The sequence below is a fragment of the Cervus elaphus genome, chromosome 19 (assembly GCF_910594005.1).
Source record: "Cervus elaphus chromosome 19, mCerEla1.1, whole genome shotgun sequence".
NCBI classification, from domain to species: domain Eukaryota; kingdom Metazoa; phylum Chordata; class Mammalia; order Artiodactyla; family Cervidae; genus Cervus; species Cervus elaphus.
Window position 1 is genome coordinate 2,522,867 of NC_057833.1, and position 19,161 is coordinate 2,542,027.

General features: G+C 39.1%; 1 long non-coding RNA gene across 1 annotated transcript; it reads left to right on the plus strand.

Annotated features, from left to right (window-relative positions):
* The first annotated feature begins 1,406 nt into the window (after positions 1 to 1,406).
* Positions 1,407 to 17,856, plus strand: LOC122676106. The gene is made up of 3 exons (XR_006335427.1): positions 1,407 to 1,418; positions 14,084 to 14,088; positions 17,724 to 17,856. It is a non-coding gene; the product is annotated as an uncharacterized LOC122676106 (long non-coding RNA).
* The last annotated feature ends 1,305 nt before the right edge of the window (positions 17,857 to 19,161 follow it).

Below are 19,161 nucleotides of genomic sequence, written 5' to 3' on the forward strand. Positions count from 1 at the left end.
AGAGATTTTTTTTAACTCCCTTTTTATTTATAAATTATTTTATTTTCAAACTTAAGCTTTTTATTTTGTATTGGGGTATAGCCAATTTGGGGCTTTCCTTAGTGGCTCAGCAGTAAAGAATCTGCCTGCAATGCAAGAGACCCAGATTCAATCCCTGGGTCAGGAAGATGCCCTGGGGAGGGCATGGCGATCCACTCTAGTGCTCTTGCCTAGAGAAGCCCCAGGGACAGAAGAGCCCGGTGGGCTGCAGTCCACGGGCCGCACCGAGTCAGACGCGCAGCTGAAGCAGCATCAGCGCCGTTAACAGCGCTGTGATAGTCTCAGGCGAACAACGAAGGGACTCAGCCTCATGCATCCACTCGGGAAGAGAGATTTTCAAATGGCAGTGGTGGATTAATGGTCTGGAAGAGGCATCAAGGAATAAGGATGAGGCTGCCCCCTTTACACCTTGAGTAGGAGAGGGAGAGAAAGAATTCACTCCTACTGTGCGTGCCAAGTCACTTCGGACGTGTCCGTCTCTTTGCAACCCTTTGGACTAGAGCCTGCCAGGCTCCTCTGGAGAATCCCCAGGGATTCTCCAGGCAAGAATACTGGAACGGGTCGCCATTTCCTCCTCCAGGGGATCTTCCCGACCCAGGGATGGAATATCCATCTTCTGTGGCTCCTGCATTTCAGGCAGAATGCTTACCACTGAGCCGCCGAGGATGCCCCTTACCTCTGCTGTGAGGTCCTCTCGTGGAAAAGGCACCCCAAGGAGAAAGTTGCACTTGAGTTTCAGGGAACTGAAGCGGCACTAGGAAAAAATACTCAGGTTGGAGAAGTCTGTGCTACAAGCAGTTTCCACCTCACACAGGGGAAAGAGTAAGTAAAGGCCCAAAGTACGTCTGTCTGGGAAGACCTGGGCAAGCTGTACCAGTGTTAATTTCATACCCAGGATGGCCCCCAAGGTAATGGGTGAGCTGGAGCTCCTGAACACTGAAGTTCAGGAGAGGTAAGAAATCACAGGGAGGGGGAAGTGGTGAGAACCTCATTATTAGAGGGCTTTGTGCCTCTAAGAGGCCTAGAGTAAGCAAAGCAATAACCTGGCCACCCGCCCCTGCCACAGCACCTCCACCAAAGATGCCCAGGTCCTAATACCAGAACCTATGAACATATTACTTTACATGGCAAAAATGGCTTTGCCGATGTGTTTGAATTAGGAATTTTGGGGACTTCCCTGATGGGCTAGTGGCTAAGACCCTGTGCTGCCAATTCAGGGGCCTGGATTCAATCCCTGGTCAGAGAACTAGATCACATGCCACAACTAAAGATCTCACAGGTTGCAGTGAAGATGGAAGACCCCATGTGCCACAACTAAGACTTGACAAAGCCAAATAAACAAAAATAAATTATTTTTTTTTTTTAAAGAGAATTTTGAGGTAGAGATAAGGAGAGACCCTGGATCACCCACGTCAGATGAATGAAATCAGAAGGTCAGCCTTTTGGCCAAGATCAAGTGCTAATCAGGGGTGTCCCTGCTCAATGGTAAAGAATCTGCCTGCCAGGTTCAATAGCTGGGTCAGAAATATCCCCTGGAGGAGGAAATGGCAACACATTCCAGTATTCTTGCCTGGAGAATCCCATAGACAGAAGAGCCTGATGGGCTACAGTCCAAGGGGTCACAAAGAGTTGACATGTCTGAACAACTGAACACATATAAAGGGAGGCAGGAGGAGTCAGCGTCAGAGGAAAGGAGAGTTGTTGATGGAGACAGGCCAGAGTGATGCAGTTTCTGGCTTTGAAGATGGAGGAGGGAGCCAGGAGCCAATGAATACAAGCAACCTCTGAAAGTGCAAGTGAAAGTCGCTCAGTCGTGTCTGACTCTTTGTGACCCCATGGACTATACAGGCCATGGAATTCTCCAGGCCAGAGTACTGGAGTGGGTAGCGTTTCCCTTCTCCAGGGGATCTTCCCAACCCACGGATTGAACCCAGGTCTCCTGCATTGCAGGCAGATTCTTTACCAGCTGAGCCAAAAGGGAAGCCCAAGAATACTGGCGTGGGTGGCCTATCCCTTCTCCATCAGATCTTCCTGACTCATGAATCAAACCAGGGTCTTCTGCATTGTGGGCAGATTCTTTACCAGCTGAGCTATGCTATGAGGGAAGCCCCTCCAATAAATGGAAAAGGCAAGAAGAAAGAAAAAGTTCTGTAGGACCTCCAGAAGAAAGATAATCCTGCTCACACCCATTTTAGTGAAACCTGTTTTTGACTGCTCCTCTCCCAAAGTCAAAGTAACAAATGTGTATTATTTCTAGCCACTCTGTGGTCATTTGTTTCAAAAACAAAATGAAATGAATATACCACCACCATGTTTTAATTAAAAACTGTAATTATAATGATAAAATGCACTATATTTTACACATATACATACACACAAATACATGCCTAATGCACATATATAATCACAGAAGAGTTGCAAAACCTGCATGACATCCAAGATGTAAGAGGTACAAAATTACACTACTTTACTTAACTGATTTTCTCTGAATTTTCATATCTTGTATAAAGCTGATAGATTAAAAAATTGACTTCTATTAAGTAATCTAACTATAATGAAAATAATACTGAAAGGATGAATACAAAACCAATGTAATCAATCTTCTAGTTGTAAAAGAATGATTAAAGTCAAAGTGTAAATACACATTATCATTTCAAAGAAAAACCTTCCAAAGGAATTCATTTTGATATAATAATATTTTTAAAAAATCATAAGGAGGTGACTTTTAGAGGTGAAAATGGAGAAAAGTTATTGCTGAGGACTCTGTAGTCTCAGAAATTCATTGATTTCAAAAAATGAGCAGGAGTATCCCTACTAAGACAGAAACCCAAGAGGCTTTCCACAAACATCTGTTTTCACCAGCCTTGTTAAACAGCAATGAAACCGTCAGTTGTCCTGAGGCCAGGCCTAAGGACATGCCCAACAACAATTCAAACAGGCGTTACACACGACTGTGTTCTCATCCCCGCCCTAATGGAGTTTGACAGCCACCCAGTGCTTCTTTATTTACGTGCTTATTAAAGTCACACAGGTAAAACGTCTCTGAATGTGTTTTCAGAACACGTTTTATTTTAGTGCTTTCAAATGTTTTGAGGATAATTGTTAGAAGGATGGAGAAAAAAAATAGATGAGCTCAGACGGAGAATAAAAATCTGTTTTGGCATTTTAATGTCTGAAGACTCGAGAACTGCCAAATGTTTGCTAATCAAGAAGCACTAGACATTCACAATCAGTCCCCAAAATATAAAACAATTCTATTCACTGTAAAAATATGTTTACTGCATTTACTTACCGGCTGTTTAGCACAAATGTTTTTTGTCCCAAAGTGGGAAAGCTGGCAATTCTTTAATTTCCAAAGTGCTCATTGAGTGCAGCTGTAGATGTACAAGGCTTTTGTTAACGGCCGATCCAGGTACCATTTGCTTCTCTTTTGTCAGACAGCGCCTTTATTTGAAGTCAACAGAAGCCCTTTCCCCTTTTCCTCTGGCGTCATTTGTAGTTATTGTGTTCACAGAGAATGCACAGGCACAGGGGCATGGACTGATTTTGCTTTGAACCCATTCGGAGGCGGTGTTGACATTTTGGGGATAACTATATTTTTTGCTTTCTATGTACCATAGTCTTCAAAATTAGCCCAGAGTATTGCATTTGGGTCGTAGGCATTAAAATATCTGCTACCCAGAGTAAAATTCCAACAATAAATAGTTTTTAATAGCTCAAGGAACACACTTTGTACTTTAAGGAATTTCACTGTCACTTTTCAAAAGCAGTTTCTTTGGTTGAACCAGAGCCTCACCTCCCTTCTTGGACCCCAAATTTCCCTTTCAAGTATGAATCTTAAGGGGTCAGTGGACTGGATGATGTCATCTCAGCTTCTCATTGCATGCTTAGTCATCAGAGGAAAAGACTGCCTTTGATGTGTAGGAATAATGACTCCAGGAATCACTAAAATAATTCTGTTGCCCATAAAACTAAATCAAAATTATAGCTGTCTTATCTCCCCTTTTGGAACAAGGAGGCTGAATGTTAAAGAGAGATTTAAAAATAATAAAGGAGTAAATATTTTAGGAGTCCCAGTATTTAATAATACAACGTGTGTGTACAACTATTTTAAAAGGAGGGAAATAATGAGAAAACGACCCAGAAGAGTTCAGTCTATAAATGCACTCCTGTGTGGTATCAGCCAGAATTTATGAATTACAGGGACATCACCATGTCACATGGGCTCAGCCTGTCAGTAAAACAGACACTGGCTAGAGAGACACTCAGATTCCTTCAAAATGAAAGGACCTTTCTTGGAAACCCAACGTTTTCAGCTTCCATCAAGTCAACCCTGCTTTCACTAACTTCTTACCACCTCTTCCTACAAGTCTGAAAAGAAATCACTTAAATAACCACCACCTAAGTCTTAGAAATTGTTACCTAGAGTGAGTATCACATTCATCCCAAAGAGTTCATTTATCTGATTAGCAATGTTCCTCTGAGCAAAATAAGAAGTTCAAAAAGATGTTTGATGGAATAGGTATTTTGGATACTTACTTTGAAGGCCACTTTAAACTTCACAACCACCCTGAGGGAAATAAAACTCCTATTGAAGGCTTAATTAAGTTAAAAAGAACTCCAACAGGAAAACATAAAAGCCACACAGCGGCTGCTGACTCCAGGCACTGGGACCTATCAGTTGAGTTCAGTTCAATCGTTCAGTCGTGTCCGACTCTTTGCGACCCCATAGACCACAGCACACCAGGCCTCTCTGCCTGTCACCAACTCCTAGAGCTTGCTCAAATTCATGCCCATTGAGTCAGCGATCCAACCATCTCATCCTCTGTTGCCCCGTTCTCCTCCCACCTTCAATCTTTCCCAGCATCATCAGGGTCTTTTCCAATGAGTCAGTTCTTCACATCAGGTGGCCAAAGTACTGGAGTTTCAGCTTCAGCATCAGTCCTTCCAATGAATATCAGGACTGATCTCCTTTAGGATGGACTGACTGGATCTCCCTGCAGTCCAAGGGACTCTCAAGAGTCTTCTCCAACACCACAGTTCAAAAGCATCAATTCTTCGGCGCTCAGCTTTCTTTATTGTCCAACTCTCACGTCCATACATGACCACTGGAAAAACCATAGCCTTGACTAGATGGACCTTTGTTGGCAAAGTAATGTCTCTGCTTTTTAATATGCTGTCTCGGTTGGTCATAGCTTTTCTCCCAAAGAGCAAGCCTCTTTTAATTTCACGGCTGCAATCACCATCTGCCATGATTTTGGAGTGCAAGAAAATAAAGTCAGCCACTGTTTCCATTGTTTCCCCATCTATTTCCCATGAAGTGATGGAACCAGATGCCATGCTCTTAGTTTTCTGAATGTTGAGCTTTAAGCCAGCTTTTTCACTCTCCTCTTTCACTTTCATCAAGAGGCTCTTTGGTTCTCCTTCACTTTCTGCCATAAGGGTGGGGTCATGCTCCCTTAGTATCCCTAATGTTCCCTTGGTGTCTCTATTTTCTTGAAGAGATCTCTAGTCTTTCCCATTCTATTGTTTTCCTCTATATGTTTGCACTGATCACCGAGGAAGGCTTTCTTATCTCTCCTGGCTATTCTTTGTAACTCTGCATTCAGATGGGTATATCTTTCCTTTTCTCCTTTGCCTTTCACTTCTTTTCTCAGCTCTTTGTAAGGTCTCCTCAGATGACCATTTTGCCTTTTTTGCATTTCTTTTTCTTGGGTATTGTCTTGATCACTGCCTCCTGTACAATGTCATGAACCCTCCATCCATAGTTCTTCAGGAATTCTATCAAATATAATCACTTGAATCTATTTGTCACTTTCACTCTATAATTGTAAGGGATTATTTAGACTTATAAAAAATATTTAAGAAGCAGAGGTGGGGCTGGAACTTTCAGAGATATGTGGATTTAATTTTCTGCTTCCACATTGCATTTTTAGTAATCATGTTGGTGCAAGACTGAAGACTCTAGAACATTCTGAAGCATTAATCCTTCAATAACCTCTATGTCTTTTATTTCCCATCATTTTTTTTTTTCTTCTCGGCCTAGAAGCTTGATCATCATAGAATGTTCTGACGGAAGGTTACATATGAGAGGGAGTATTTTAGGTTAGTGCCAACAGGTCAGGAAGGAAGAAGTTCTAAAACTAAATAAACTTCAAGTTATAAAATCAAAAAGTTCTGGGATCTGGCACACAGTATGGTAGTTACAGTTATGAATACTGATCATGTACTTGAAAGTTGTTAAGAGTAGATCTTAAATGTTCTCACCACATACATACACAAAAATGGTAACTGAAGTGATGGAAGTGTTAGCTTACACCATAGTGGTAATCATTTTGCAATATGAGTGTATCAAATCATCACATTGTACACACTAAACTTACACAATGTTATATGCCAATTATATCTCTATAAAAGAGGGAAAAATTAGTTACATGTATGTTACCATGGTCCAAAAAATATGTACTATTCAGGAAACACTTATCATCAACAATTCCTTAACCTTCTGATCATTTCCTTCTCCAAAAGAGCTCTTTGCGACCCCATGGACTATAACATCCATGGAATTCTCCAGGCCAGAATACTGGAGTGGGTAGCCTTTCCCTTCTCCAGGGGATCTTCCTAGCCCAGGGATCGAACCCAGGTCTCCCACACTGGAGGCAGATGCTTTCCCCAAATTCAACCTTCAGAGTGTGGTGTGGTGGAGTGTGTGTGCGTGTGTGATGGAAAAAGAGCGGGAGGTGGGAGAAAAGAGAGGGGCAGGGTGTGAGTTCATGTCGTCGTGATGAGAGCGAGAGCCCTCAGTTAGCCTCCTGACTGATGAGCAAACGGGAAACTGTTGTGCTGTTTCAGAACGGATTGACGTTTTAATTATCCTACAGCTGCAAGTGTTAATCACACCAGAGAATGAGGGGATAATTCCCAGCTGGTAAAAATTCACACAATAGCTTGGCAGGCACCAATGTGCAGATAGTGTAAATTATTTGTTAAAGAAAAAAAATCAATATTTAAAATCCTTTCACAAATTAAGCCAGCAACAGTTGGTTTTTACTTAAAAATCTTAGCTATGGTCTGGACTTCTAATATTTGACTGTCAGAGTTAAAATATTTATGAATCTGAGGAAATTACAAATTTAAATATAACTAATTTGAATAGTGTGTGTGATTAAAAGAAATTAAGATAATTAACTTAGTTTTGTTTATAAAATGAAAATTTTATTACTGTTCAAACTGGTGCATTCTTCTTAACACAAGCGTCTCTCTTAGAAAGCCCATGTTGTCTTTAACTGATTAAATGTCTCAAAAGACATGTTTAATTCAGAGAAACACTTATTTAAGTTAGTTTATTACATACTTAAGTTTATTACATACTTATCTGATCACAAGGATCACCTAGACTGTTATTATAAACTGTCTTAAAGCTTCTAATTTCTTAGCCCTGGAATGAACCCTAGGAAACAATTATCAAGAAAAAAAACCTCTGGCTGATGCTTAAAATCAGATGAGTTTGGAAATATTGGAATGCATATCTGGATTTTTAAACTTTATTTAATTCTATTTGCACATATAGAAAAGATCTGTTCTTTCCCCAAATTTATTCTGTCTTTTCTATCTTTTCCATAAGAGAGAAAAATAATTACTGAAATTGATTAAAATACCAGTTTCAATGATAAAAAATAAACTGGAAAATTTTCCCATCAAATTATTATAAACTTTCTAGTTTTGACATGTAGTAAAACTTTCAACAATCAAATATTTTTCAATTTTTAATGTATCTGGAACTCCTGAGAATGTGAATGTGGTTTCCTTTTAACAGAGAGACATTTTCAACAGAAAACACTTTCTAAGAGGAATGCTATTAACTTAGATGTTAACATTTTGTCCTCAAAGCAAGTTCTTCTCTAGATTTTCCTTAATCTGTACAAAAGTGTCAAGCTTCAGAAATAATTGCAAAGGTGATTTGAGTCCATGTGAAACCCACAGCCAACCATGGTCCACTGGTACCCCCAGTTAATCAGGGAGACTTTTTAAGGAAAGAGATGAACTGTCCAACATTTGTGTACCAGGTTTTATTCTAAGTGGAAAGAAACTTTGAGGTAGATATTATTATATTATTATAATTCCCCTTTTACATACAAAGAGATGGAAATATAGTGAAAATAATTTATCCAAGATTGCACATTTATCAAGTTATTAACTAGCAGATCTGAGAATTGAACCTATGAAGTCTTGTTTTAAAAAAAATGAAAAAAAAGATACAAATCTTGGATCTTGTATCTCTATAATATACTGCTACTTCATTTTTTATAGTTCTCCTAAATATGTTAATAAAATGCAGTCATTGTTAAATTGATATCCTTGACAATCTAATAGATCTTTCTCCCCCCAGTTTCAAGATAAAAATCTAAAAAAAAAGAAAAAAAAGCTGACAGCTTTCAGTTTGACAGGCTGTGGAGCCCCCCTGTGTTAGGAATTGTCTAGGATACTCAGCAAGCTGCTGCTGCTATAGCTGCTGGATTTAAACCTAGGAAGGTAAAGAAAGAAGGGTAAGGCAGTAAATAAAACTGACTTTCAGAACGAGTTTTAAAAGATATTCTCAGAAAGTCTTCATGTTGTGAAATAAATGGATCTGGTTGGATTATGTTTCAGAGATCTTGTAACTAAATCGAGGAAGCAGGCACTAGATTGATGGCCATCTCCATCCCCGAACAGGATCACCTTCCCATGCCAGGCCCACTTCCTCCCCACATCCCTTTGCTTCAGCTTCTAATCAGAGAAGTGCGTTCTTGTTCTGTCATCTAACGTTTAAAGAGAGCAACTATTTTTAAAAATTAACATCATTATACCAATGTTGTTCTATTTCAACAAAGAAGTAAGCTCAGCCTGACTTTTAGAAGATATACTTTTAGGGGAAAATAAAAACACTTCTTAATAAATGTCGTACATCCTGAATTTGCTTTTTAAGAAAATTGAAACCAAAAACTCTGCTCAGGGCTTCCCTGTGGCTCAGCTGGTAAAGAATCTGCCTGCAGTGTGGAAGACCTGGGTTTGATCCCTGGGCTGGGAAGATCCCCTGGAGGAGGGAAAAGCTAGTCCTCTGGCTTGGAGAATCCTATGGACTGTATAGTCCATGGGGTCGCAAAGAGTCGGACACGACTGAGCAACTTTCACTTTCTCTCTCAGGTTGTGAAGCTTGTAGGCCCTTGCGTTGCCGACTTACAAGCTTGATGTCTACATGCTATATCTTTTTATGTTTCAGTTTGTAATACAGTTATGCAAACCTCTTAAGCTATTAAGATATCATCATTGACGTTGCAGTTTGTATATGTTTTATACCTCATTAAATTCTCATCTTTCAGCTCACAGCAATAGGTTTCTGGCCTAGGTTACAACATAATCTCATAACATAATGAAAAATGTAAAATCATCATGGAGAAAGTTGATGGTTGAAATCTTTACTCCGATCAATGATTTGGTGATAATGGCTTTATAGTCAAATACAAATGTGTCCACGGCACAATTCAGATAATTTCTAAAAGCAGAAGTTTAGCATTCCATCAATAAATCTTCCTGTCTCAAAAAAGAGCTATATAAACGGCACAGAGAATAATAGTATCTGCTGATTCTCTGTGAAATATTTTAGGTCATCTACTAAGTGGATAAACTTTTGTAATCAATGTTGTTTTCCCATTTCTGCAGTTTATAATTCACCAAGGCAACTCTTCCCTCTCAGTCTTGTGATGTTATCATGAGGAAATGTCTCCTGTGATTCCAAACACTAAAGATTATTTGGAATTTTACATGACCAGGTGATTAATCCCAGCCGCTCACTCGGTGCCTCAGACACAGTGGGAAACCAAGAAAGATCTATTGGCTGAAAATAGCCAATTCATTTAACTGAATTAACTGTTACCTAAAATAAAAAGTAATTGTCCAAAGTCCATAGGAGGAAAGAACAATTAAGAAATTAAGAGATTCATTAATTAACCTTGCATATTTCTATTTCCAAAGCTATTCATCTGTTTGTTTAAGCATATATATATTTATTTTTAAAGAAAATAATCTTACAAAACATCTAGAGAGGAGCCTGAATTCTTTACATGAAGTGAAAAAAGTTGTTTTCATAATTAAAATGTTGAAATAAAAAGTTTATTTTCAAATATAAAATATTTGTATGAATAATAGACATAAAAAAAGAACTCCATTATAACCTTTTATAAGAGAATATTTTTTCCAATCTGGCTATAAAGTGATAAATGTTTGTCTCAAGACCTTGACCTTCTAGTTCCTTCCATCAACCACAAAATCACTATTAGTATATTGAGATTATGAAAAATTTGTAAGATATTAGCTACTTCTTGTGTATAAATTGTTATATGCACCAGACTTGTGTTTGCCAAGAGGGAGGGGATTGGGATAGGAATGGAGGGGAAGGTTGGGGTTAGCAGATGTCAACTATTATACACAGAATGAACAAAGAGCAAGGTCCGACTATACAGCACAGAGAACTATATTCAATATCCTATGTTAAACCATAACAGAAAAGAATAGTTTAAAGGAATGTACATCTATATATGTGTGTGTGTGTGATTCAGAGATATTTATATATGTATTTATATCTCTTTGTTGTATAGCAGAAATTAACACATTCTGAAACAACTTTATTTCAGTAGAATATAAAAATAAAAAGTTATAGGTATCAATCCTAAAAATCTAATAGGGCTGCAGAGATTGGTTTCTCCTTCAAGACACTGATCAATCCTAAGGGTAGTAATCAGAGGAGAGAAATGAAGGAAATTTGTCTTGGGAGCCATGTCCTGAGAGACGCAACCTCAGATCCATCTCGCAGCAGTGTGTGCACAGGTTAAAATTATATCTTGGGTAAACAAACGATAGGAAATGTCAACAAAATAGTAACACTTGAAAAGAATTAAAAAAATAAAAAAGCAAACGTCAGTCAGTCCTGTCCTACTCTTTGCAACCCCATGGACTGCAGCCCCCAGGATCCTTTGTCCATGGGATTTTCTAGGCAAGAATACTGGAGTGGATAGCCATTCCCTTTTCCAGGGGATCTTCCCTACTCACGGATCAAACCTGGGTCTCTTACATTGCAGGCAGATTCTTTACCATCTGAGCCACCAGGTAAGCCCTAACAAAGCCAATGCCAACGAATAAACGTTTGGCAAAGAATAAATGCCAACTCCAGGTAAATCAGATTTACAGAAAGATTTAGGAGAAAAAGAGAATAGGAGACAGTAAGGCTTTCTTTGCAGAATGGTGTTTCATGAAAAATATGTTTCTCACTTTTTTTTTTCTTTTCTACTGCTTTTATCCCAGATTTTTCAGACAAGGATCAGTCTGAAATTCTTGTTGGCTCCATATAAAACACCTGTGATTCCTTCACAGCCAGGATCAACCCCTGATTGTTTAGTGCAATGCCCAGGGAATAGTAGCCAATCAATACACATTTGCAAAATTAAAAGTGAACTATGTATCATGTTGAGGAAGAAAGCTACTGCCAACAAAACTCAGCTTTAGCAAGGTGATCAGAGATGAAAACTACTGGCCCTGAAGTATCTTTCACCCATATATCCTGTGGGATTTATTTTAGTATGGTCTCACCAGTGGTGGGTTTTGTTTTGTTTTCGTAAGAGAAATGTTGGTTCATACATCTGATTTATTTCTGATTTGATCAACAAGGGTATTTTATGAAGGTCACAAAGGCCCACGTGGATTTTTAAAAAAGACTTGTTTATGAAATATTTAAAGAATTGTTTTCTTATAAACTGGTATGATCTTTCTATTACCATAAACAATTTTACTGTACACATTGCAACATTACATTTTGTGTCTGAAAGGAATCTGAACTCTGAAGTTAACATATGTTTTGTCTTTCTCATTAGCTGGTCTACAAAGAGTGAATGTGACATGAAGTATAGGCAGCTACCGGCAGGAGCCTGACAATACTTGGAAGATGGATCTCACACACAGTCATATTGGAAAGGCAATACCATTGTTTTTAAACTCTTGAACATTCAAGATGCTAATATTTGTATAGCTATGACATACCCTATGTCATAAAGCACTAACTAATGTACTTTTAAAATATTGTATTACATAGAAATAATTACATATGCAGCAATCATTGTAAATTGAGTCAATTACAAACTTTAGGGGAAAAAAATAGGAGTCCTATGATTGAAATGCCAATATGTATGATCCTACTGCTTCTAGCTTTCATCTTGGACCATGTGCAAATGAAACATGAGTTATAAGCAGGATGGATAAGAGCACTCTGTGCTCTGGATAAAGGGTAATGAATGAGTCATCTGGAACTGATGTTAATAATAAAAGAACGGAGGAATTCCACAATTGGCATCTGGAGAAAGTGACAAGGGAGAAAGAGGACCCAGGAATATGTTTCTTTCCACCGTTTTGAGCAGTGGGTGGGGAACGTGTGCTCACATGTCTCAAGAGCTGGGTATCTTCGTGTTTGTTTGAACATGAGTAGGAATGGCCAGTTAGCATTCAGACCAGAGAGTCCCGGGTGGGTGGAGAGGAACCATAGAGATGCCGCCCTGCACCCAGTCTCTACCAGGGCAGTGTAAGTACAGGACTGATCTCACGACAAGGAAGGCACTGGACTTTCTAAACATGAAACCAAAGTTAGCAGGGAAATCCGAGGGAAATGATGAGCTTCCCTGAGAACTCAGTTACACAAGTGTTTATATCCCCCTGCATGAGAGTTAGAATTTTAGTCTCATAATCTAGAGAGAACTCATCCCAGAGTAAGCGAGGGAGTGAGGAGAAGGGTACCTGAGACAGAAGGGAGTTCAGGGCAGGAGACGACCATCAACTTCACCCTCAACTCCTCTCTCTCCTTCTTTGAATTCTGGTCCAGTTTCTAGCAGTTTCTCCAACCCAGGCTCCAACAGTACATGAACCGTGAACTTCCAGATGTTCAAGCTGGATTTAGAAAAGGCAGAGGAACCAGAGATCAAATTGCCAACATCTGTAGGATCATCAAAAAAGCAAGAGAGTTCTAGAAAAATATCTACTTCTGCTTTATTGACTATGCCAAAACCTTTGACTCTGTGGATCACAACAAATTGTGGAAAATTCTGAAAGAGATAAGAATACCAGACCACCTGGCCTACCTCCTGAGAAATCTATGCAGGTCAAGAAGCAACAGTTAGAACTGGACATGGAACAACAAACTGGTTCCAAATCAAGAAAGGAGTACGTCAAGGCTGTATATTGTCACCCTGCTTATTTAACTTATATGCGGAGTACATCATGAGAAACACTGGGCTGGATAAAGCACAAGCTGGAATCAAGATTGCCGGAAGAAATATCAATAACCTCAGATATGCAGATGACACCACCCTTGTGGCAGAAAGCAAAGAAGAACTAAAGAGCCTCTTGATGAAAGTGAAAGAGGAGAGTAATAAAATTGACTTAAAACTCAACATTCAAAAAACTATGATCATGGCATCTGGTCCATCACTTCATGGCAAATAGATGGGAAAACAATAGAAACAGTGAGAGACTTTATTTTTTTGGACTCCAAAATCACTGCAGATGGTGATTGCAGCCATGAAATTAAAAGACTCTTGCTCCTTAGAAGAAAAGTTATGACCAACCTAGACAGCATATTAAAGAGAAGAGTCATTACTTTGCCAACAAAGGTCCATCTAGTTAAAGGTATGGTTTTCCCAGTAATCGTATATGGATTTGGGAGTTGGACTATAAAGAAAACTGAGCACCAAAGAATTGATGCTTTTGAACTGTGGTATTGGAGAAGACTCTTGAGAGTCCCTTGGACTGCAAGGAGATCCAGCCAGTCAATCTCAAAGGAAATAAATCCTGAATATTCATTGGAAGGACTGATGCTGAAGCTGAAACTCCAATACTTTGGCCACCCGATGCAAAGAAACTGACTCATTTGAAAAGTCCCTGATGCTGGGAAAGATTGAGGGCGGAGGAGAAGGGGACGACAGAGGATGAGATGGCTGGATGGCATCACTGACTCAATGGACATGAGCTTGAGTAAGCTCCTGGAGTTGGTGATGGACAGGGAGGCCTGGCGTGCTGCGGTTCACGGGGTCGGAAAGAATCGGACATGACTGAGCAACTGAACTGACTGAATTTTTTTCCATATAGCCTATTTGAAAATTTTAAATGCTGATGGAAAAAAAATTAAAGCAAACATAGGGAGTCCTCTAAGTTGAAAGGACCCACCCACCCGGAAGTCACTTTCTTTTGGAGAATGAAGGTGTTTTTAGAAGAGAGAAATAAAATTTCAAAATCCTGTATTTGCCTTTACTTTTTTTCAATCAGTGTTTAAAGTTCTGATTTCTAAAAATAAACTTTCCTCCCTTTAAAATTTAAGGGATTATTTTAGATTGCTTATAGAGATTGCTTTAATAATATTATTAAAATATGTAGTGAACATTTTTAGTAATAATTTTTTTAAAATATCTCTTTACTCTTTTCATATTTTTTTTTTTCCTCCATGACAGTGAAAACACTTAATCCACTCAGGGGATTAATTTCATATAAAATTTTACATCTTAAAACTGAATTAATTTTTTCATTGGCATTGAACACAACATCTGCAAACTATTAAAAGAAAATTCCTTTGGAAAGCATTATAGTTTGACTATGAATGATTTTTCACTTGGAATGAAGTCATTCATATGTTTCATGATGTTTTAGAAGCAGTTATAACTTAATAGGAACAAACTTAGGCAATACGTTATAAATCAGGCTTCAGAAACTATTTTTCTACTAGTTGGTATATTCTTGATTTGGATGCTAATTTTTATATTACAGGAATCTCTTAATCATTGTCATTAAAAGTTCCCTTATTTTAAAAAGACACTCTAAAATAGTGAAAAAATTCTTTGAAAAAAATCTTATCCTTCATATCGCCAGCTAGAAAAAAAAATCTGCATGATAGCATCCAACGGTTTTCCACCACATCACGTGGTTTCCATGGCTCTACAGGGCCTCCCTTAAAAGGAGCCCACGCGAGTACACGCGCTGTTATTCAGTCGTGTCCAACTCTTTTCCACCCCACGCACTGTAGCTTTGTCAAGCTCCTGAACATGCAACAAAATCTTTCTTCTCACGTTTCAAAGCTAGTTTCAGAGTTGTGTAGGTTTTGAAATGTCAGAAAACAGCATTTGTTGCATGTTCTCCTTTTAAGGCCCTGTATAGCTATGTAACTGTGGAGCAGAAAACGGCAACCCCTTCCAGTATTCTTGCCTAGAAAATTCCACGGACAGAGGAGCTGGTAGGCTATGGTGCATGGGGTCTCACAGAGTGGGTCAGGGCTGGGTGACTGAATAGGCACACATAGATATGCAAAGCATATTACACTGTTGAAAACCATCCATGACATTGGATGTCATGATGCAGAATTTTCTCCTAGCTGGTGACATGGGGGATAATATTTTGCAAAGAATTCCATTACTATTTGAGAGTGTCTTTTTAAAATAAGGAAACTTTTAACAGCAATAATTAAAAGACAGGTAGCAGTGGTAGTGAAGAAGCCACCTGCCAATGCAGGAGACAGAAGAGACGCAGGTTCGGTCCCTGGGTTGGGAAGATCCCCCTGAGGGCATGGCAACCCACTCCAGTACTCCTGCCTGGAGAATCTCATAGACAGAGGAGATTGGCGGGCTATGGTCCAGAGGGTCACAAAGAGTCAGACATGACTGAAGTGACCTAGCCCATAGGTACATACATTTAATTATGCCCCCAGATTATGTTAAAATCACCTATGTTGTTGATGTTTAATTTCTAAGTTGTGTCTGACTTTTTTGTGACCCCATGAACTGTAGCCCACCAGGATCCTCCGTCCATGGGATTTCCCAGGCAACATTACTGGGGTGGGTTGCCACTGCCCTCCTCAGGGAATCTTCCTGACCCAGGGATCGAACTCATGTCTCATATGTCTCCTGCATTGGCAGGTGGAGTCTTTACCAATAAGACGCAAGGGAAGCCCAAAAGTCACTTATATAAAATTTTAATATTCATTAAGCCTGACAACAATTAGTAATATCTTAAATAGGAAACACTACATTTTAGAAATGTAGTAAACTTTTTTGAGTCTTTTTTCCTTAACAAAAAATAGGACTGAAACAAAGTCTTTAAGCGAAGCCTCTTTTTCTTTAAAAATCTCATTTTAAAATCCTTATGTCCCCACAGTCCTGCCTGAACTTTGTGTCCCTCTGCATGTGTGTACTAACCGGAGACAAGCATGAAACGCATAAAGAGATTTAAGAAGAAACTAATCACCTCTCTTGTTTACAACAGCAGAAACATACCATTACAAGAAATCATTTAGTAGTTTCATTGAAAACTTCTTAACTTTAAGAAGCATTAACAAATGTCCAAAACCAAAAACGTGCTCACTTGCACCATACTAAACATTTTAAAATCTTTTTTGAAATGTTCTGCAGTCTTTGACTTTTACTCATTTCACCACCTAGTCAGGAGAGAATTGGTGTTGTTCAGTTGCTGCATTGTCTGACTCTTTGCGACCCCATGGACCACAGCACGCCTCAAACTCATGTCCACTGAGTCGGTGATGCCATCCAACCATCTTGTCCTCTGTTGTACCCTTCTCCTCATGCCTTCAATCTTTCCCAGCATCAGGATCTTTTCCAGTGAATCAGCTCGACATATCAACTGGCCAAAGTGTTGGAGCTTCAGCCTCAGCATCAGTCCTTCCAGTGAATATTCAGGACTGATTTCCTTTAGGATTGATTGGTTGGATCTCCTTGCAGTCCAAAGAACGCTCAAGAGTCTTCTCCAACACCACAGTTCAAAAGCATCAGTTCTTCAGCGTTCAGCCTTCTTTATGGTCCAACTCTCACACCCATACATAACTACTAAGAAAACCATAGCTTTGATTAGATGGACCTTTGTCGGCAAAGTTATGTCTCTGCTTTTTAATATGCTGTCTAGATTGGTCATAGCTTTTCTTCCAAGGAGCAAGTGTCTTTTAATTTCATGGCTGTAGTCACCATCTGCAATGATTTTGGAGCCCAAGAAAATAAAATCTTTCACTGTTTTCATTGTTTCCCCATCTATTAGCCATGAAGTGATGGGACCAGATGCCATGATCTTAGTTTTTTGAATGTTGAGTTCAAGTCAGCTTTTTCACTCTCCTCTTTCACTTTCATCAAGAGGCTGTTTAGTTCTTCTTCACTTTCTGCCATAAGGGTGGTGTCATCGGCAAAGCTGCAGTTATTACAATTTCTCCCTGCAATCTTGATTCCAGCTTGTGCTTCATCCAGACCGGCATTTCTCATGCTATACTCTGCATAGAAGTTAAATAAGCAGGGTGACAATATACAGCCTTTCCCAAATTGGAACCAGTCCACTGTTCCATATTCGGTTCTAACTGTTGCTTTTTGACCTGCATATAGGTTCCACAGGAGGCAGGTAGGGTGGTCTGGTATTCCTATCTCTTTAAGAATTTTCCACAGTTTGTTGTGATCCACACAGTCAAAGGCTTTAGCAAAGTCAATGAAGCAGAAGTAGATGATTTTCTGGAATTCTCTTGATTTTTCTATGATCCAACGGATGTTGGCAATTTGATCTCTGGCTCCCCTGCCTTTTCTAAATCCAGCTTGAACATCTGGGAGTTCTTGGTTCACGTACCGTTGCAGCCTAGCTAGCGTGTGAAAAGAGTGGAATTGTGCAGTACTTTGAACATTCTTTGGCATCACCTTTCTTAAGGATTGGAATGAAAACTGACCTTTCCCAGTCCTGTGGCCACTGCTGAGTTTTCCATATTTGCTGGCAAATTGAGTGCAGCACTTTAACAGCATCATATTTGAGGAGTTGAAATAGCTCAGCTAGAATTCTATCACGTCCACTAGCTTTGTTCCTGGTGATGTTTCCTAACGACTACATGACATCGCACTCCAGGATGACTGGCTGTAGGTGAGTGATCACACCACCATGGCTATCTGGGTCATTAAGGCCTTTTTTGTGTAACTCCTCTGTGTATTCTTGTCCCCTCCTCTTACTATTTTCTGCTTCTGTTAGGTCCCTACCATTTCTGTCCTTTATTGAGCCCATCTTTGCATGAAATGTTCCCTTGGTATCTCTAATTTTCTTGAAGAGCTGTATCTAGTCTTTTCCATTCTATTGTTTTCCTCTACTTCTTTGCATTGTTCACTGAGGAAGGCTTTCTTATCTCCCCTTGCTATTCTCTGGAACTCTGCATTCAGATGGGTATATCTTTCCTTTTCTCCTTTTCCTTTCACTTCTCTTCTTTTCTCAGCTATCTGTAAGGCCTCCTCAGACAACCATTTGGCCTTTTTGCATTTCTTTTTCTTAGGGATGGTTTTGATCACTGTCTCTTGTACAATGTCACAAACCTCCATCCATAGTTCTTCAGGCACTCCATCTGATATAATCCTTTGAATCTGTATGTCACATCTGCTGTGTAATTGTAAGGGATTTGATTTAGGTCATATGATTTAGGTCATACCTGAATGGACTAGTGGTTTTCCCTGCTTTCCTTAATTTAAGTCTGAATTCTGCAATAAGTTTTTGATCTGTATTTAATACACAGTATAATTTAGGAATAGGAAATGTGAGTTCGGGCTAAGAAGATTAGGGTGAAATGTGACTCATAATTTGATCTAAATGTAATATAGGTAAATACTGACACCTGACCCCCAGAAACATATTAATTTTTAAAAACAATTAGTCCTTTTCAATAATATATAGGAGTGTTCATAGCAAATAGAGAAAATTTTATATATATCATAAAATTTAAAAATATACATATATCACCCATTATGAAAAGAGCTTGGCCTGCCACAGTCCATGGGATCTCAAAGAGTTAGCCATGACTTAGAGATGGAACAGCAGGAAAAACCCTTCTACCACGGTCAACACTGACTGTTAAAAAAAAAAGAAAAAGAAAAAGTGTTTTAATTCTTACCTGAGTCTTATAGAGAAAAGAATTATTGGGAATACTCTTTCTTCTTCATTGTTCCAAGGAGAGAGGAACAAAACAGTTTTCATAGGTGCAAAGTGCTTTATTTTATCTAACTAAGGATTCCAGGTTTTCATAACACCACCACCATCTGC